Genomic DNA, 20,975 nt, shown 5'->3' with positions numbered 1-20,975 from the left:
AGCTCCTTCCTTCTAAGGCAGAGGGCTTCCTGGGGTGGGGGCAGGCTCTCGTGTCTGGATGGTGTTTTACTGAGTTGATTCCCAGCCTTTGTCTTTAAGGGAGCTGAGGGGAGAGGGGGTTGATCAGTTCCCAGGGTCACGTGACCATGGACAAAGGGAAGGAGAGCCACTGGTGTTCAGAGGCGGAGGCCCGGAAGTCCGGCTGCTCCTCACTGAGCGCTTCCTATGCCCAGGCGCTGGGCTAAATGCCCCATTTATACAGGGATCTTATTTAATCTCACAACAACCCAGCCAGGCAAGGAAGTATTTTTAACTCCTTTTTACAGAAAAGGAAAAGGAGAGGTTAAGTAACTTGCCCAAAGTCGCTGAGCCAGTAAGTGAGGCCCGCGGCTGGGATTCCCACCCAGAGACTGCCTGCATACTTGAAAGGTTCAGAGGATAAATAACAAGAACCAGGGAGAGGGTTAGGAAAACAGCTTCTGGAAATGCCAAAGGAGAAAGCGTGGTGGGGGGCCCTCAGAGGCCCGTCGGACGCAGGCACAGGCTGGGGGAGGGGGGAAGTGCAGTCATGTTCCCAGTGTCGGGAGGGATCCCTGGGCAGCAAACCTTTGTGCTTTCCAAGAGATCTGCACAGCCGAAATTAGAGGGTCCCTGGGTCGGCACAGAGGCATGAACAGACACCGCGCCATGTAGATGAGCGGTTCACGTGTCGCGGCCCCGCACCTCTCCTTGGACACGTCCAGGCAGCGCAGAGCTTCCCAGGGGAAATCTAAGCGAGAGGTTGCACCTAGGGGTCGGCGGAGCCGCAGGCCTGGAAGCATGCGACCGTGATTTCAGGCTCCGGGGTGGAGGCCCAGGGAGGCCGCCAGCGAAGGTTGCAGGGTCTGCTGCGTGGCGCACTCCCGGCCGCGGAAGCCGGCGGCGATCGGAGGAGCCTGGGAGAGGCCCCGCACAGCTGGTGGCGGCGCGGGCTCCACAGGCCGCCCCAGTCCCTCACCGCGCGCTCCCGCGCTGGGGTTGCTCGGCGGCGCCCGCTCCTTAGTATTCCCCCCACGGAGCCCAGCCGCGCCGCCGCAGCCGGCCCGGGGGAGGGGCGCCCCGCACGGCTACGCTCTAGGCGTCCCCCGGGGAGGACGTGGGGAGGGGAGGGGAGAGGAGGGGACGCAGACTCTCGGCGTAGGCCTCCTTCCTCCCCCAGTAAGGGAGGGGATCTGCGGGGCCGGGGCGGGGGCGGGCGATGCGGGGGCCCGAGGTGGCCCTTGGACTAGGCGCCGGAGCTGTCAACGGGGCGAGGTGTGGCGGGCGGCCGGGGGAGGGGTCGCGGTGCCGAATGGCCTCCTGCACAGCAGCTCGGCATTCCCCGGCTGCAGGCGCAAATAAAGCGGAGGGGGCGCGCTGAACAGCTGCTCAAGGGTCCACTTCCTACTCTGGAAGCTAGGGGCTGGGGAGGGATCCGTGGCCCCTGAGTCCTGCGAAGCCGCCCTCGCCATCCTACGCCCTCGCCTTGACTTTTATAGTTGGAGTCTCGGTTTAGGGCGCGGAGATGCTGGGGTGGGGGCTTCACCCGCAGAGGTATGACATCGCCCTCTACTGGGTCCGCAGGGAGGGCAAGATCTTGGTCGTTTAGCGCCAAGGCGAGAGGGGCCCTGGGAGCCAGACAATCAGGGGGAACTCTTGGATTGTGCGCCCCAGGCCGAGGATCTCGAGGGACGTCTTGAGCCCAGCGGTCCAGGGGAAGTAAGGTACTCTGTCGGCTGTGCCTTGTGCAGCCACCACGCATACCTCGCTCCTCCTGTATCCAGGTATCCTCGCCTGCATGCGCGCCCTCTCCTGCCGCTGGCCCACAGAAACAGCTGACGGGCACACTACACTGACCCAAGCTACACCACACCATAGTCCTTACTCCCTCACTCACAGTCATTCGTCCTCAGTTACTTGACCCTCTAGGCCCCACCTTCCAAGCCCCTACGCCCTCAGAGCCTAGGGGAAGGGATGCAGAGAGGGAAGAAAAGCCATCCCCTTCCTGGAAGGCGCCTCCCGCCCCCAGCGCACGTCCTATCCGAACCGCTTAACCTAGCTAACCTGTGTCTCCCTGGAAAGGGCTGGGAGGAGTCCCCAGAGCCCCCAGCAGGGTTGCAAGGAGGGAGGGCTATGATTAAAGCAGAGGAAGAGACAGAAGAGAGAGGGCGCCTCAGGAGTTGTCTGGCTCTTCTGGGGACAGATAAGGAGTGAAAGGGAATGAGATTTTAGTAGGCCTAGCTTTGGTTACTTACACACTTCCTGGGGGCAGAAAATTCGATCTCCCAAGTTAGGGCTAAAAGGAAGCCGGTGGGGGTGAGGGGTTGTTGAGTCTTAGGAAGGGGCTGCTCCCCCTTGATTCCCTCATTCCACTTGCCCCATTGGGGCAGTTATAGCCCCAGAGGAACCACTTCTTGCCCTCTGTATGCCTGAGCTCAGAGAGTAGGAACAGCTAGGGAGCAAAGGTGCTTTAGTCTGTGCTCAGCCCCTGAGCACAGGGAGAGGTGCCCAGGACAGCAGGTGAGGGAGAGGGACCTGGACACGAGTCCTTAGATGTAAGCCTGAGTGGCCAGACCCTGGATTATAATCCAGAAAATGTGGGTAGTGCCCTGGGAAGGGCTGCCTATTTATGTACGGGCAGACCGGGGTTCAAAGCCCAGCTCTTTTGTTTCTATACCTCTCTGCCTCAATGCCCTCAGTGATAAAAAGGTATCGTTATCATTTCTATATCATGAGATTGTTACATCAGTTAATACATGTAAACTATGTGCCAGGAAGTGCTCAAAAATGTTAGCTATTTTTTATTTGTATGAGGTTTGAAGAAAATACAGAAGCAAATAGGAAAATGCTGAAGGGTGCTTGGCACATAGCAGGGGCAGAATAAACCAAGGCACTTGGAGAAATCAACCAACTCCATTCAGGTCTCTTTGGAAGGGAAGAGGGTGAGGAAACTAAAGGGGCAGAGAAAGAGGTCCCACTCACGGGGCTCCTGGACGTTTTGCTGCAGGTCTACCCCAGGCCCTGGATCAGTTCCTGGGGTAGGGCTGCTGGGGCCTGGGTGGTTTGAAGGCCATGGGAATGTGGTGCATTGCTGAGAGGGCAAGTGTGGTTCATGGCTTCTGGCTTTTTCTCAGCACACTGATCCTGGGCCTGCTTGGAGAAATGGAACTGTTTCCCCCCGGTAGTCATTCTTCAAGCGTATACTAGAGAACTCCTGTGTGCGAGGCACTGTGCTGGGCACTGGGGATACTGCGATGAGGGAGAACAGAGAAGATCGATGCTTCAAAGAGCTTCAAGTCTAGTAGGGAACAGGGATGTGATTCAAATATACACGCAGATAATTGTATCTAATTACAGGTGGAGGTAAATGTTACAGAAGCCAAGTTGAGTGTTGTGGAACTAAATCACAGTTCTAGGGATTTCAGCTAGTCTTGGGCAGAGCTGGGGGCTCTCTGACCAGTTATTTGATGCCCAGCAGAGGGAGCTGGGACCCCCCATTACCCTCCAGGTCCTTTTAATCTTTTGTGTCTGACCCTGAGCATATCTTAATTCACTCCCCTACTCATTCATTTATTCAACATACTTTCACTGGGGGGGTTCTATAGACCAGATCCAGTGTAAGGAGCTGGGGATGTGGGGATAAACCAGCTTACAGCCCCCACTCCCCGGAGGTGTGCACAGCTGAGAGGGTCCCTGATATGTAAAGCAACGAATACAATGTGGTAAGTGCCACGGGGTAAGTTCTATACCTGGATAAGCACTTCCAAGTGCTGTAAGGAAGGGACCTAGGCCAAAATACTGTCAAAAAGGGCTGCCCAAGAAGGGGATTCTTTTTTTTCTCTCTCCCTGTCTTTGAGATGGAGTCTCACTCTGTCACACAGGCTGGAGTGCAGTGGCGCCATCTAAGCTCACTGCAACCTCAGTCTGCCACCACACCTGGCTAAATTTTTTTTGTATTTTTAGTAGAGACAGGGTTTTACCATGTTGGCCAAGCCGGTCTCAAACTCCTGACCTCAAGTGATCTACCCGCCTTGGCCTCCCAAAGTGCTGGAATTACAGGCGTGAGCCACTGAGCCTAATTCTTGAATTCAATCTTGGTGGCTGTGTTGCAGTTAGCAAGAAGAGACGAGGGAGTGCTGTGTGTAAAAGTTCTAGGGCCGATGAGAGCAGGGCAGACTAGGGGCCCTCATTCCAACTCAGAGGATGAGGAAGGAACAGGGTCATGAACATATGATATTGCCCAAGTCTTCCCTTTTCCATAAGTCATTCCCAGCCGGGGGCCACCCGCTTCTCACAGCTCAGAGGAGCAGTCTTGGGCTTCTGGCCTCAGCAGTTCTTGGTTCCACAGAGTTCCTTGGGCACCCTCTATGTTGCTGCTTCCTTAGCCCTTTGCTCCACTTCTTCCCTGCTGCAAGGTACATCTGTCCACAAGGGTTTCTGAATACGTGATGCACTCTATGCCTGTTTCCAAGAAAAGGCTCAGAGAGGTTAAATGAGTTGCTGAAGCTCACGGAGGCAGTTCCTGGCAAAGACAAAATCCAGATCCCACCTACCCTGTCCCCAGTTCTGTGTTCCTCCCGCTACATCAGGATACCTAGGAAGGGGGTCCAGGGGAATCCAGAAGTGCTCCACTTGGATGACACACTCAGGCCCTTCCTGCCCACCTCAGAGTGACCCCTCCTGCCCCCTAGTTGCACACATTTTAAGGGCTGCCTCAGCTTTGTTTTTTTTCAGAGAGAGGAGGAGAGAGATCAGAGGGAAGCTGGGCACCCAGGCGCTGAAGGCAGTTTTCAGGAGCATAGCCCAGATTCTAGCTTGGGGTGGGGCAGATGGGCAAGGGGCTCTCTCCCTCCACTGTCTCTCCCTGTGCCTCTCTGTTTCTCATTCATTATTCCCATCTCATAAAGCAGGAATGAAAACAGACTCAGGATGTGGCTGGAGGCCTGTGGTGACATCAGCCCAGAGGTGGCTGCCCTGACCCTGACTACTGGGGGCTGAAGAGACCTCCTTCCCTACTTTGTCCTGGCTTGGCAGAGAGAAGGAGAAAGGGAAGAGTCAACTGTCCCTGAATCGCTCTCCCTTCTGGTGCACTGAACTTGGGACAGGTAAGAAAGGTGGCACTTGCCTGAAGGGACCAGAAAGGGTGTGTCCGCAGAAGTGTGAGGGGTACTGGAGTTGGCTTTGGCCAGACACCACTGCCTCCCACACATCCTGCCACTCCTTCCCCACAGCCACCCCAGCACCACTCCTGGCCATTGTTCTCCAAACATCCCCTGCACTTCCTTTCGAAGCCCCCTCTGTTACAGAGGTCTTCCCTTAGATTCCCTGCTCCTGCCTTCTTCCCAGCATCACCTCCCATGGCCTTTCCAAGCCCAGGTCAGCTCACACTCTGGCTTCTGAAACTTGGTATCTGGCTGACCAGATTCTTCTTGGCTCCAACCTCGTGGCTTTCCTACACAGATGCTGACCTCTCACCTGCCGTGACTTCCTCCATTCCTAGTTGGCCTCCTGACAGCACACTGGGCTACCCTTTGAGCCTGGTCATCACGTAGCCATCTCCTCCAAGATTGCAAGTCAGATATTGCAGGCTCTTATCCATTCCTCCTTTCTGCCTAGTTTCAAAATCTGGTCCCCGAACCCCTTCTTCTCCCCAACTGTGGACCTTCTGAGATGCTCCTCTCTCCCAGCCCAACCTGGATTACACCCACTCCCAAACATCCCCACCACCATCTCTCTGAATAATCCTTTTCTTGTTTTGCTAATTTCCAGGAACATTCCCCCACAGCAGCTGGTACAGACTTCTCTACACTACTGAAGCCCCCAGTTGTACCTTCTTCCATTCTCAGCAGAGTTTCTCACCTTCAAATGTACTAAAATAATGCAGCCTCTCAACAAATACTCACTGAGACTTCTTTGCCAGGCAATGGAGATAAGTGAGCCCCCTTGAGGAGCCCACAGGCCAATGAAGGAGAAGAAAATGTGATAGGGTGATGTAGGAATATTCCGGGTATCACTGATGGATTTTGAGGATCGTGCCATCATGAGGACAGTGTTTAGGGAAGTGGAGTGAGGCAGGTGTGGGAGGGACTGGAGGATGTAGAGATAGTGGCAGGAAGGCAGAGAAGGATGCCACAGTCTAGGTGAAGGGTAAGAAGGTCCTGGTTGGAGATGGGGTGAGGAGGAGGTGCTGCCAAGGTGGCAGGTGTGAATGATCTTGCAAAGGTAAGTAACAACATGCTTGGTGACTGATGGAGTGTGGTAGGGGAGAGATAATAGATGTCTGAGCTTGGGTGATTTTGGGGACTGGCAGTAGGGCATACTTTGGCACCATTTGCGGATCCAGAAAGTACAGGAGAAGGAATGGTAAGTGCGAAGGAGAATAATGAGTTCAGTTTGAGGCTTGCAAGGAGAGATGCCTCGTAAGCCATTGAATATCTGAACTGGAGCCACTAGGCACAGCATGGAAGCCCGGGATGAAATACGGATAGTGGGCAGGATTGCCTGGGAGAGTTGTGGAGAGAAGGGGAGGCTGAGGTGGGTATGAGTGAATATGCCTCCTGGCTGCTCATGCAGGCATTGTTCACGCCTCTCCAAGAGCTCTCGCCACATCGCATTGTAAATGTTCCTGTTTGTCTACTCCCACACCATCAGTTTCTCAAATGAAATCTTAGAATAAGAAGTACTACAATTACCATTACTGAACGCTTACTGTGTCAGGCACTGTGCTAAGAACCTTATTAGGTTATTCCATTTAACATAAATGAATTAATAGGTGAATGAAATAATGGATGTTAGGATATAGTACCTGGATGGATGGATGAGTAAAATATGTGTATGTTGATGTACATATGGACAAGTAGGTAAATTGATGGGTAAATGAATGGGTAGATCAGAAGATAAATGGAAGGATGACTAGAGGAGTAAACCATGTATGAATGATGAATAGTTGGCTGAATGGATGATGGGTAGATGAGTGGACAGAGAAATGGACATGTGAATGGATAGAGGGTTGAATGAATGGTGGATGGATGAAAGAATAGACAAACAGGTGTGTGGATGAGAGAATGCTTGGATGGATGGATGGATGGATGGATGGATGGATGGATGGATGGGTAGGTAGAGAAATACATGAATAGATAGAGGAATGGATGGGTAGAAAGAAGGATAAAAAAAGAAGAAATGAAAACTAAATCAATACACAAGCATAAATGACAAGATAAGTAGATGAATTGGTGAATGAATAGATGAGTAGATAAATATATGGGTGGATGGAAAGATGAATGAATGGTAGGATGGATGAATGGGTAGACAATGGGCATATGGATGAAAAGATGAATGAATGGATGGATAATTGAAGGACTAGATAGCAGGATAGCTAGATGAATGAATGGTTCGATCAATGAGTGGATGAGTAAAAGGATGGATGAATGGATGTGTGGATGGCTCCTCTCTCTCTCCCCTGTTATAATCTCTTTAACAGTCTTAATCCTGAAGCCCCAGGACACAAGCAGATGCCAGGTTTGGAGGGTTGTGATTAGAGTGGGAAACTTACCGGCATCACAGAAAGGAGGAGGAGTGTTTTGTGGGGCTGCCAGGACAGCCATATCTATTCCCAGGTAGAAAAGTGCTTTTTAGGAAGCAGCATTCAGGCAGGGAGGAGGCAATGAAGCCTTGCTGAGGTAAAAGATAGGACCTACCCCCAAAGGCATCTGGAGAAGTGGTGGCAATCCCCAGTTCATAGTCTGATAGGCCCAGTTGCAGGCCTTCAGTTCAGTTCTACTACCTAGGAGCTGTGTGACCTTGGGCAATTTCACTTAACCTTTCTGACTTTCCTCGTTTGTAAAATGAACCAGCAACATCTACCTCACATGGTCACTGAGAGAATAAAACAAGATGTTGCAAAGAAAGCACAAATGCTTTCAAGAAATAATAAAATACATAGATTTCATTTTTGGTTGGGGAAGATAAACTAAGGAAGTTTCACTTTGTGCCTGTTTAGGAAGAAGTGTGAGTTTGGTATGGGGATGATGGCATCATGGTCTAGGGTCCTCATGGCCTCTGGGCATTAGCACAGCCTCATAGCGTTCTTGAGAAGCCCCATCCTGCTTCCTGCTCCCACAGGCTCAGGTCCTTGGAGATTTCCGAAGGCCAGAGCTGGAGGAAGTAGCATCAGGGTGCAGGTGGGGGCAGGAGCTAGCCTTGGAGCCCCTCCCTCTAGCCCGACCCTCCATCTCTGGGCCAGGTGCCAGCAGGCAGGGCACTCAGCTCTGTATGAAACAAAGAAGAGTTGCTCGTTGTGGAGGATGAGTCATGGAGACCCCAGAATGGCCCTGGGAGGAAGTGGGGAGAGGGTTCCTCCCCCAGCCCATCCCCAGGAACAGGACTTCTCCCACAGCTGGACCTCGATGTGGAGCGTGTGAATTAAAGGGAGCCAGGAACTGGGATTTGTACCTTTTTCCTCCCCGCTACTTTCTTTCACTTCCCTTCTTTCATTTTCTCTCCATCACATTGAAACGTTTTCAGATGGAAGAACAGAGGCTGGGAAGCTTGCCTTGGGTCTTGCAGATATTGACAATATTCAACACCTGGGCTTTTGGCTCTGCTGGAGGCATTTCCTCCTCCTAAACTGGCTTGTACTGACCTTGAACATAGGATAGGTGGAGAAAGACTGTCTTACACTAGACTTTTTATGTAATTTCATCTTCACAGCAATCCTGCAAGGATGACTTTATTACTCAATTTTACTTTTTTTTTCTTTTTTTTTGTATTTTTAGTAGAGACGGTGTTTCACCATGTTGCCCAGGCTGGTCTCAAACTCCTGAGCTCAAGCGATCAACCTGCTTCGGCCTCCCAAAGTGCTGGGATTACAGGTGTGAACCACCACGCGTGGCTATTCCATTTTACAGACAAGAAAACGGAGGCTCAGGGAAGTAACTTACCTAAGGTCACATGTCTGGTAAGGGTTAAAGCCTGGATAGAACCCAGGGTGTCTGACTCTTGACTAGAGTGGTACCTTAGAGAGAGGGCCTTGAGGACAGGGACCACACAGGGATCTGAGAGAGGCGGTGAGAGGCTCTAGAGGCATGAGGGCCTGGGTACTGTTCGGTTTGACTCAGCGGCAGGACTCCCGGCTCGGCATGCAGCTCTGCGCCAGGAGCCCCAGCTCTCTGTGCAAAATGAAGATGCTGAAGCAGTGCCAACAGAGCCATACCCAGCCCCAGCCCCCACCTGAGGGCTCGGGAAATGACACACCTGAATGTAGAACAGATTGTTGGACCCGTCTCCAGGATCACCTCCCAGGGGAGGGGTTTGCAGATGGTGGCTCAGCAGCCCCTAGCAGGGAGGAGGTCCAGGCCTCCTGGGTGGGAGTGCCCTCCATGGCCCAGACCCTGCGGTGTAGTGTGGTGGGCACATGGGCCTGTGGGTCAGGTCCTACTGTGTGACCTTAGACAATTTGCTAAATATCTCTGGGCCTCATACTCCTCTTTTGTAAACAAAAGGAGAAAATGTGTTCTGTCTACCTTCTGGGCAAAGGGCCTGGAGAAAGAGACCTCCTACTCCATGGGGATCTAACTGTGGATCACAACCCAGTCTCTGGAAAGAGGTGGGGGAACGGGAGCTCTGCCCATTGGTAAGGAGTGTTAGGAAGCACGAAACAGCACCCTGGGGGCTGCCTGGAATTTTTTTTTCACAGCTCTGCCTGTGCATGAGGAGCAGCTTCCTCTTGATACCCTTGCTATGGGATCTGAAAGGAAGCCTTTTCTGCTCCTGCGGGAATAGAGGATGTGTTAAGGGGCAGGCGGGGATGGGCTCCTGGGATAGTGATTAGCTCTGCTGTGGCAGCTAAACTCTCCTGTGGTCAAGGCCGGACACTGGGCTCAGCTCTAGATCGTCTGCTCCTGGCACAGGCAGGGTGACTGAGGTACTCAAAGGGGCAGCCAGCAGAGCCTGAGCTCCCACATTCTCAAGCCTGAGGCAGACAGCGCGAGTGGCCAGCCTGCAGGGGCCTCTCTTTGAGGACTGTAAGTTGCGTAGAGGCTGAAGTGCCCAGGAAGGGGTGGTGGGGACAGTGGTGTCATTTCAAGTGTGTGTGTGGGTCATCCCTTCTCCTTCCACACCAGCCTTGGCTGAGGCGGCAGCTCAGGCAGAAGGGAGGCTGGGGGGAGGGGAGGGCAGAGTTTTGCAAAGGAGGAGGCAGGAATTCTGGTTGGAAATCATTCAAATGAGGCTATGAAACCAGAACCCTGTCTCAGAACAAATTGGCCAGATTTGGCCTGGGGCCGAGAGTACAGTGGGAGTGGAGGAGGTTGGGCCCTGGCTGAGCAGGGGAGGGGTTGGACAGGGCTCTGATGTGTGGCCCCAAGAGGAGCCCAGTCTTGGACTGTGATGGGAAAAAGGGGGCAGTCGTCCCTGTTCTTCCTGCCACTCTGTGGGCTGCCTGCCACGACCTAGGAGGGAGCTGCCAGGAGCCCCAGCTACCCTCTGGCCTGTCCTGGAGCGAAGGGATCCAGTCCATCGCTGACACCTTCCAGGGCCACCCAGCTGTGACCCTGCCACAGTCCTGTCACTGCTCTTTTATGGAGCAGAAGAGGCCGTGTGGCTCCCCAGCTCAGCGAGTATTCATTCTCACTTTTCTCTTTCCCTTCTAAGTCCCATGCCAGCAGCTCCAGGGATGAACTGGGCTGGGGGCTAGGGAGGGAGGGGTGAATCTCTGAGGCTTTGGGGTATGCCTTAACAAGTGGGTTCTCACTCCTTGTCCTAACTAGGGGGGTCTCTGGGGGCCTCTCGCAGGGTTGCTAGGGGAATGCCTCTCCTCTCTAGTCAGAGCTGAGGATAGGCCTGGGTCACACACTGAGTGGGGGAGGGGGGAGCACTAGGGGTTCACTGCAGGGCCAGGCAGGAGCATGCATGGAGGAAAACGAGGCCTTCAGAGACCCATCGAAGGAGCTGTTGTGTGAGACAGGCAACCTTGGAGGGTCACCCAGGTTCATGCCACTGAAGGGGTGGAGGCCTGGGCTGATGGAGGGGCGGTGGAGGCAGCTGGGGATGGACTGACTAAGCGGGGAGTGGCCAGGCGCAGGACACTTGGCTCCTCGGCCAGGACCAGATTCCTGTCCAGCTGGCCGGCCACAGGCAGAGCCCCAGGGAGAGCTTTCTAGGGAGAAGCTCTGTCTGTCTGTCTATAGTGATCTGAGTGTCTGCGCCCCTTCTCAGGGAGGAAAACAGGGTTCCTTGGCCACCCAGCCCCCACACCTCCTCTTCTAGACTGAAGAGCCAAAATCAAGCCTCAGAGCCAGAGAGAAGCCGAACTCAGACACAAGCCGTGACCTCCCGTTTCCTGTCCGACCCTTCCCTCTTGCCACCCCAGTCCTGGGGTCTGTCTGGCATCCCGTTCCTTAAACACTGCCCTCATCATGCAGGCTTCTGCCCTTGTTTCCATGACAGGCACTCCCACTTTCTATCCCCATAGCCTTTCCTTTAACTCAAGTCTCACCCCATGGAGAGAGAACCAGAGATTGGATGGGAACCCCCTTCTTATTCTTCTCTGTGCCCACTAAGCATCCAGAGGGGACCTTACTTCCTACCCACCTCCAGTGTGGGGTCTCAGAGGCCTCTGACCTTCCCGCTCTCGCCCCAGTGGAGGCTTCCAGAATCTTCTCTGCTCCCCACCACGTGGATTTCTAGGATCTTCTCCGACTTGCCCCTCCGAGTGTGGGTCTCAGTCTCGTTTTCTACTCTCAACACCCCCTACCCCACCTCAGCGAGCCCTCAGGATTCTCTCTGTTGTCTCCACACCCCAGCGTGGACTTCCCAGGGGAGCCCTGAAAGAAAGGCGCTTCTCAGGCCACGGAGGGGGTGGCCAGCCCTGGCGCCTGCTGGGAGGTGACTGCCTTCTGGCCCTTCCTTAAGGATCAGGCTGGACCTGGACCTCCACTCTCAACCCCTCCTCTCAACGAAGTGGGGACCTGCTGTGGCGGGGGAGTGAGCTGGAGGGGGATGGGAGGGGCAGGAGAGGTGGGGGAACCGGTCTTCTGTTGTTCTTGGCTTGGAGCCCCCAGCCCCAGGGAAATCCTGACTCTGTGGAAAACTGAGCAGGCAGTCAGGCGGAGGAGGAGGAGTGGGAAGAGGAAGAGGAGAAGGGGGAGGAGGACCAAGGGCTCAGGGGGAGGAGGGGTAGGGGCTCCTTTCATAAATCAATCCCACCAACGTCTCAGGCCTGACGAAAACCAGAGACCCAGGGTCCCTTGGGGGCCGGTGTGGGGGCGCCGTGCAGACCATCAGATGGACTTCAAGAGAGGAAAGGCTGATTTGAGGGGCAGCGTCCTGCCCAGAGGGTTCTGCCTCTAGCCCCCCAAAACAACAGGTGTTTGTGTGGTGGGGGAGGGGTCTGAGAATTAGGCCTCACAACTACGGGAGCGCAGCCCTCATGGCTGTGACAGATCGATGGGGAAGGGGGGCCCCACTTGTCTACAATTCAGAACTCTTTTATTGCCATGGATTGAGGCCTGGTTCAACTCCTGGGGAACCGTGCGACTTCACACAAGTTATTTCACCTCTCCAGGCCTCTGTCTCCATCCCCCAGGGTGCAGGATGCTGGGCCGTGAGGTTGAAGTGGATGTTTACAGAGGTCCCACCTCACTTTGGCACCCTCTGACACTCCACCACAGTCCCTCTCAATGCTTGGCAGAGGAAAGAATATTGTTCTGGAGCTGGTAGGACAACAGTGAGAAGTCTAGACTCCACCATTTAGTAACTGTGGCCCTGGGCAAGTCATAGAACTTCTCAGATCCTCAGTTTCTGCATCTGTGAAATAGGCATAATATTGGCTCTCTGGCAGGGCCATTATGCCAGTGAGTGAAGTGCCATTAAGCCAGTATGGAAAGTGCCTGGTCCTGCAGATTCTCAGTGGAAGGCCATGGTTTATTTTGTGTCTGCCTCTTGGGTGTTCGCAGCATCCAGAGATCCCCTCTGTCCTTTACTGATGCTAATTAAGTGGATGCAGCTCCCAAACTGGTGACATAGGAAACCCTTGCAAGCCACTCCCTCAGTATTTCCAAGAGTCTTAAGATGCCTGCTTCTCCTGCACCCACTCATCCTTCCTGCCATGGCTGGTGTCTTCCTGCACTGAGTGTTGCCCCACTTGGCCACTGCCCCAGGGGACACGTGAGGCCTAGGATGTGCTTTGGCTGGCCATCACCAAGGTCTGCGCCATGGAGGAAGGATCCAGCCAGCCCAGCGCCGCCAACAACGAGCACTTGAACATTAACTGCCACTGCTGTTCCAACCCCCAAGTCTCACCAGCTGCTGGCCTTGCTCCCACAAATGTCCATCACGGGCTGTTTCTTGCGCCCTTCCCCTCTAGTCTCCCCTCCCAATCCCTGCCCCTCACTCCTTCCCCATCCAGGTTCCTTGGCTGTTGACTGAGCCACCCAGCACCCCTTTATACTGCGCTCCTCTCCCTGCTTCGGCCCAGACCTTACCTGGTTTCAGCCAGATCCCCATTCAGGTACACTGAGATATTTCAACCAGTAGAAGGGACTGATGCTTGTGGTATGTTCTGTTCCTCCAAGGGGATGCCGAAGGGCAATAGTGTGTTCATTTCCCGGGTAGTAATGTTTTCTCATACCTAGATTGTAAGACTTTGACCAACGCTTCCCCTGCCCTGAGCTTCCCCCATCTCTCCTGCCCCTCCCATCCCCAAAGGCTCACCTTCTTCTCTAGGCCTCAGGTTCTCTCTGGAAATCCCTAGGGAGGTATGTGGGGAGGCATTGGGTCGGGCCACTCCAGGTCCCCACTTTTGTGTGTGTGTGTGTGTGAGACGGAGTCTCGCTTTGTGGCCCAGGCTGGATGCAGTGGCACAATCTTGGCCCACTGCAACCTCTGCCTCCTGGGTTCAAGCAATTTTCCTGCCTCAGCCTTCTGAGTAGCTGGGCATGTGCCACCGTGCCTAGCTAATTTTTGTATTTTCAGTAGAGATGTGTGGTTTCACCATGTTGGCCAGGCTAGATTCCAACTCTTGACCCCAGGTGATCCACCTGCCTCTGTCTCCCAAAGTGCTGGGATTACATATGTGAGCCACCATACCTGGCCAGGTCCTTACTCTTGAGTTTGAACAAACCCATTGGGCTGGGCCAAACCTGGGGCACAGGCTGGGGAGAATTTGGCCAGGCTGGTCTGATCCCCCTTGAAACTTCTAGCTGTGGTCTCTTTTCCCAGGAAATCTTGTCTACCTCCAAGATTTCCATTCACTGATGGTGTCCGCAAGGATCCATGCTCCAAGATGCAAGGGACAATGGAATCAGAGGCCTATGAGGGCTGGGACCTTGCTGGGTGGCTCTTGTAGTGACCAGAACTGCCATTGTTTGAAGGTGTGGGCTTTCAATGGTGAGAGGCGTGAGAAGCCCCTGGGGGAGAGTGGGCAGTGCACAGGTTCCCAGATAGAATCTTTCCAGATTTGTCTTGCCCACTGCATACCAGTCCCTCAAGGATGGAGTCCATACATTATGCGGTGGTGGCCCTTTGGGCCTCTGGGCCTGAAGCTTACTAGGTCTCACCTGTTGCCCCAGGGCTCTGAGCAGCCCAGTCAGGCCAGCTGGAAAGGTCCAGAGAGACCATTTCTCTGACAGTGGCATCCCCACTCCTCTCCCAGGGGCAGAAAGCCCCTCTCCAACCCCCATGACAGATGACACCCAAACTCTGCTTGGCCACTCCCAGGGACGGGGTACTCATGACCTCCCAAGGCAGCCCCCTCTTGGTGGGGTAGCTGGGATGATTGAAGAGTTCAAAGTGGAGACTCCAACAAGCATTTATTGCTGGTCCCTCTGTGGGAGCAAAAAGGGGGTCAGGGAGCACAGCTGTGGATGTCTCCATGAGGGAGGGTGTGGGGCAGGGCTGCCTGTTTGGGGTGAGGCCCAGGATCCTGGGGAAAAGGCTCACACCTAGGAAGCCAGGGATGGGATTTGAGTCTCTGCTCTGCCATTAACTCATCGTGTGGCCTTGAGGGAGTCCCTCCTCTCCCTGGGCCTCAGTTTCCACAAATGTAAACTTTGGGAGCTGGGCTTGGGGACTTCTAAGGGCTCTGCCCCTGGCAACGGATGCTCTTCCGTGAGTCTATGAATAGCTGGCGCGAGGGATCAGGCCTTGGCCCACAGGGCTGGGCTGGCTTGACAGTGCTCAGAGAATGAGCCCTGTGTGGGACAGGACAAGGTTCCCTTTCATTTCAAGAGGTCTTGGCAGCAGCCCAGGGCCCACAGGCTCTCCCTCCTGCCAAGGTCAACCCGACCCTGACCTGGGGGGCACCACTGCCTGGGGTGGTTGAGGTCAGGCGCTGGCGACTTGGTTGAGAAGGAGCCCAGCACAGACGATGACTCCCATCCTCTGGGCTGGGGTCAGGGTCTGAGCAACAGCAGCTCTGTGTGCCTTGTGTTCCTGACAGTGACCCAGAGCTCTTTCCCCCACCCCACCTGGGTGGTTCCTGGAAAGACCCCCTCTGGCCTTGGCATCAGGCAGGTCTGGTATGGAATCCAGACCTGCCACTTACAGGCCAAATGACCTTGGGCAAGTCATTGCTCCTCCTCATCTGGAAGTCAGTGACTGTAATTTCTACCTTGCATGGTTGCTGGGAAGATAAGGCCTACGAGCAAAAGCATCATGCACACAGCACGTACTCCATGAAAAGTGGCTGCAGTGATCATGACCAGAGGCCCAGCTAAGCAGGGAAGGTGACAAGGAACTAGCCTGGACTTGGACTCTTCCTGCTGCCTTAGCCCTCTGTTTCTTGGTCTGTTTGTCCATCAGGGCATTGGGGGGTTCCAATTCTCAGGCTCTAAAATCTGCACAATTTAAAGTAGTCAAAACAAACTCCACTGACTCTATTTATGCTGAGAGGGAACAAGCTCCTGGCCGGGTCTAATGGGTTCCAGGTGTGCTCTGTGCCCTGCAGCGCCTGAACTGGCAGCAGTGGTGGTGGCTGTGACTGTGCCCGGCTGGCTGAGAAGACCCAGCTAGGCCAATCCTCTCTAGCCCAGCCCTCCAACCTGTGAAAACTGTAGAGCTGGATCAGGCCCTACCCAGTATGGCGGAACAGATGTTAGCCTTGTGCGCAGAGGGCCTTGTGCTCAGGAGTGTTGTCTGCACCCCCAGCAGCACACATGGGGGCTCCCAGACTCTCCTGCCTTTATCGCAACAGCTTCTGGGGCTGCCCAGACATTTTTCACAGATCTGTAAAACTCCCTCTCACAGGAGGTCGGCTGCGGCAGTGACCTCCCAGAGAGGCTCGGGGAACCAGGTGGGAGCCCAGAGGGCATGAGTGAGGTTTCTTTTATTACCATTATATATTAATTATCCTGTTATATAATCAGAGTGACAGCTGTCCTTTATTAATGGCCAGCCATGGGCCAGGTACTGTATTTGGTGCTTTCCATCTAGGATTCATCAAATGCTTACAGCCACACATGGCAATGACAGGCTAATGTCGTCTCAAAGAACACAAAGGGAGGGAGGCTCAGGGATACCAGGAGCCTTGCCTGAGGTCACACGGTCAGGAACTGGCTGAAGTGGGACTTAGGCCCAAGGCTGTCTGATTCCCACGCTAAGGTCTGCTCACCATACCAGGCAGGCCTGTCTCAAGGGCCAGAGGGAGTGCATGTGTGTCAGTGTGAGGGTGGATAGGAGGATCTGGAAGCAGAGCTGGGAGTAATTTCTCCTTGAGTGACAATGCCAAATACCCATGAGGTGAGTGCACAACACCTTCTCCCATTCTAGCTGCACTCCCTCCCTGCACCCAGTCTTCCTAATCCCAAGCCTGAGCCCTGTCCTGCTACCTGGGTGGACAACCTCTCCCTCAGCCTCCTGACCACCTCTGGACCAGGCCAGCCCAAACCCTGCCCCAGGAAATGGAGGCGACTGTTGGCATTGAGGCCACCATCAGATCACCCTACTTTCGCCCATATCAGCTGGACCCTCCAGGACAGACTGGGCAGTTCCCCGTTGAGGGAAGGCTGGAGATCCATCGTGGAATCACAGATGGTGTGTGGGCACCATTGCAAGTGGGGTGCCTTGGCTCCACTCTTTGGGTAATTATTAGTAATAGTAATGTTTAGCCTCTGTAGTCCCAATAATCATCCCATACACACAGTGTCCTTACTGATGTGACTTCTCAAAGCACCAGGTACTTTCCTTCACACCATTTACCAATTCGTTATTAGACACTTACACACATATTTTCTTGGTTCATTCTGCCCTCCCCCAGGCTGCAAGCTCGAAAAGGACAGTTGGCTTTCAGCTGTATCCTTGGTACCTGGCACAGCGTTGACGTATAGTACAGGTCCCTGATAAACTGTGTTGAACACACTTGTGGATGAATGAGTGTAATGGAGTCAGCAGGAAGCTACGAAGAGGTAGACAGGACTACGGGAGAAGGCTGGGAAGCGGGAGGAGTATGAGGAGGAAGCTTCAGGAGTCTGTGGATGGAGCTGGGCTGGGAGGGCATATCCAATAGGGACAGGGAGGAGGGACACTGCATTCTTGGTGGCCCCTGGGAAGCCAGGTATGGTTCTGGGATGAAGGAGCTAAGCTGTAAGGCCCCTTCACCTGCCTGGAGCTGAACTGTGGCCTCCTGTAGGTTGGGAATCAGAGGAAGCCTGTGGATAAAGCCCTCTCTTGTATCTCCAGACTTTTGCAACCCAGAAGAGCACTTTCTCCCCTCCCACTAACACTCTCAAGAGGGGATTCGGGAAGGACCTCAGTATTTAGGCCCTTTCATCGAGGCCGTGGAGAAGGGTCCTGATTACTCAAGTTGCAGAATGGGATGCTCCTCACCCCTTTCTCTCCTGTCTCTAGAGCTGTTCAGTGCATGACCCTCTCTCAATCAATCTCTACTCCTTAGCCCAGTGTTCTTGGGATGGCGGAAAGGGAAGTTGTTTTGGAGTCAGAAAGATCCGGGTTCAAAACCAGCTCTACCGCTTTCTACCTGGGAGACCCTGGGTACACTTAGCTTCTCCAAGCCTCAGTTTCCACATCTCTAGAATGGAGGGGATAGTGCCCACCTTGCAGTGTGGCAGTCATCCCAGTGCCTGGCACCACACAGGCACTCACTGATCGCCTGGCCTCTCATTCCTGCTCTCACCAACTGGCTCTGTGACTTTGGGCAGGACTCATTACCTCTCCTGGTCTCAGCTTCCTCATCTCAAAGACAGGGTTGCATCCCGCAGTCTTGAAGGCCCCTTCCAGCTCTGACTTGCTCCGTTCTATTCTGAGCAGGGAGCCCCACCTCTGGGGAGGGGGAACACGAACATTCTTTCAGCACAGATTCAACCCAGGCACATGCTTGCCCAGCCCCATCCTTCACATTTAGCCTGTAGCTGTTGCCACATGGGCCGCGCCCTTGGCACTGTGCTGCTCCCCCCACCCCCGCCTGACTCGCCAGGGCCACAGGTGGGTGGCTTGTTCTTGTGGGACTGAAGGAGCCTGGGAGGACAGAGGAAGAGGGTGGGAGAGAAGAGGGAAGAGTGGAGGGGCTGCAGGGATAGCCAGGTGGGAAGGGCGGGGCTTTGAGCCCCGTGGAATTCTAGCTCTGCCACTTTCTAGCGGTGTGTGTCCTTGGGCAAGAGGCTTTAACCTCTTAGAAACCTGTTTCCTCGTTTATGAGCTAATAATAACAATTTTTTAAAAACCCATTAGATCGCAGTGAGAATTAAATGAAAGAATATCTGTCAAGTGCCTGGCACTGCAGCGGTTCTGTTCTGGGGTCGGGGGAGGCAGGCACGTACACCCTTCTCTCGCCCCGGGTAGCAGGAAGTTCCACGAAGGCCCGTCGGGGCGCCTTGGCCACCTTCTCGCAGGCAGACCCGAGCCGGAGAGGCCCAAGGTCCTCCCCGCAGCCAGAGCCATCTCCCGAGGGCTGGCGGTCTGGGATCCTTGGCCCGGGAGCGCCAGCCCGCAGAGCAAGGGGAAGGCTGCGGCCCGAGCCAGCCCCCGACCCACCCGCCCCGCCTCGGCCTCGTACAAGCGCCTTTGATCTGCAACCTTCAGGGGGATTAAGAGCCTGAGAGTCCCGCTCCCCGGGGTCCCCCGCTCCCCAACGCCCTCCCTCCGGGCTGACCTCCCAGTCTGCGGCCCGGGCTGGGGGCCGGCTCCGCCGCCGGTGGTCCCCGCCGCTCCTGGCTGCCGCGCCTCCGGGCAGGCCACTTGGATTACAGGGGCAGCAGCCGCGGTTGGCGGCTTCGGGGAGCCCTGGGGCTGGGGCCCGCGGGCGGGGCGGGAGGGGAGGTTGGGGGCGGCGGCCCCGTCTCGGCCATTTTTGGCCGGGGAATCTGTGTAAAGTGTTTAAAAAGAAAAACTCTCCGGAGGAGGACGTAACCTTTTCTTAACATCTGGGGCTCAATTAGCTAATGACAGCAAAGCCTTCTCCGGTGTCGCTGACCCCTGGGCGGCAGCCCAACTCCCCCACCCCCGGTATTTATACAGCTGCGGCCCCTCGCTGGGACTGGGGGCAGGGGGCTTGACTGGGTTATCTCGGCGGAGATCCGCCGCCCACCCCAAAAAGGAGAAAGAAAAGGCTTAGCACAGGGTCCCACCCACCGCCCCTCGGTCCTCCTCGTCGCCCCTCACTCTTTCCCTCTCTCTAGCTCTTGGCGCTGCCTCTGCCTTCCTGCCCCTGGGCTTCCCTCCTCTGCCTCTCCTACATTTTCTACTCTTTCTCCTTTCTCCTCTCCTCTTCTCTTTTTTACCTCTCCCTCTCCCCTTTCTCCCGTTTCTTCTTCATCTCTGCTTTGTCTCTCCTTCCTGCCCAGCTTTCTCACTCCTCCCTCCCTCTCCCCCTGCTCTCCTCCCTTTCTTGCCCACCACCCCCTTGCCTGTCTGTCTCTCTTTTCGCCCCTCTTTCTCTGTCTTTTCTCTCTCCCTAGCGGCCTCCCCTCTCTTTCTCACTCTCTGAATAGCACTCTTGTTCCCTCTCTGTGTTCCTGTCTCTCCCTCTCATTCTAGCGCTTCCTCCCCACCTTTGTCTCTCCATGTCTCAACCTCTGAATGCCTGTCTGTCCTCCCAGAGGTGTGTCCTACCCTGGCTGCCAGGCAGATGCCCCCAGGGGAGCAGACCTATTGCTGGGCCACCTCCAGACCAAGCATCCTTTCCCGCTGCGTTGGGCAGGCCTGTGGCTGGGCACTTGAGGGCTGACTCTGGATCCTGGGTGTGGGAGGTGTGTGGGAGAGCCGTGTTTAAGGCTCTCCATGGCTAGAGCCAGAGGGGATCCCCAGCGGCTTCCCCAGACACCCTGCCACTCCAGCTGGTGGAATCTCGCCTTCCCTGGAGGCTCCTTCCCTACCACTCCACTCATCCCCAACTCCCCCAACACCTTGCCTGGTATTTTGAAACCCGGCACAAGTGCAGATACACACTTTCCTCTTTATCCTCCCTGAGCGCAGTTAAAACAGGCTGGAGTCCCTTAAAAAAAATTCACCAATACTAAGAAAAAAACTGATCAGCTCAGAAACTATAAATAGCACAAAATAGTCATGTCCAAGGGCAGCGCAGAGCAGCAAAGAGCACACAGTTAGGAATGAAAGGAGCTGGACTCAACTGCTAACTCCATTATTTAAACAGTTCTGCCTTCTCCAGGGAGTCATTTGAGCCTCAGTTCCATCATCTATAAAATGGGCATAATAATAGTTATTAAACAATATTGAAACATTGTGTTCTTTCAATCAGGCATTTGCTTTTTGTTTTCCTGGAGAAAATCTTGGACTCTGATTTTTCCAGGATAGAACTATGTTCCAAAATTCTACCTCCTTCTCCTCCAAATACACTTGAAACTCTGGCATCCATTGCTGACCCCTCTTATCTAAGGGTGAAGGCTTTTCGCAGGAAAACGCAAACATAGGCAACATTTACAAACAATGGGTTGAGGGGGTAGGGAGTCTCAGAGCTCCTGAAACCTTTGGTTGATGCTGGGTGGGAC

This window comes from Papio anubis, chromosome 2 (assembly GCF_008728515.1).
Source record: "Papio anubis isolate 15944 chromosome 2, Panubis1.0, whole genome shotgun sequence".
Taxonomy (NCBI): Eukaryota; Metazoa; Chordata; class Mammalia; order Primates; family Cercopithecidae; genus Papio; species Papio anubis.
The sequence above is the reverse complement of the archived record's forward strand: the minus strand, read 5'-3'. Positions refer to the sequence as shown.